The sequence below is a fragment of the Mesitornis unicolor genome, unplaced genomic scaffold (assembly GCF_000695765.1).
Source record: "Mesitornis unicolor isolate BGI_N332 unplaced genomic scaffold, ASM69576v1 scaffold27752, whole genome shotgun sequence".
Taxonomy (NCBI): Eukaryota; Metazoa; Chordata; class Aves; order Mesitornithiformes; family Mesitornithidae; genus Mesitornis; species Mesitornis unicolor.
Genome location: NW_010168927.1, coordinates 24,003 through 24,325, shown reverse-complemented (window position 1 = coordinate 24,325; position 323 = coordinate 24,003).

The following is a 323-nucleotide window of genomic DNA, read 5'->3' as shown; positions in this document are numbered from 1 at the left end:
TCTGTGTTGTTTTTCTCCCCGTTTTTTTTTTCTTTTTAAAAGTTGCTTTAAAAAGGATAAAAAGTGCACAGACACCCTTATAAGGCACAAACAGATCTTCTGTACAAATCATATATCGTTGGACTGTTTAAAAAAAATAGCAATACGAGTACTAACAATTAAATCTGTAAGAGGCTACCTTTTCCTGGAAATTTTTTTTTTTTTAGAGGCCTATTTTGGAAAATTCCTGTTGCTCTCGGATAAGCAGGGTGGCACATCCACTGCTCCCACATCCCGCTTGCTCCCTGGCTGGCCACACCGGATGCTTGCCTTCCGGAAACTGG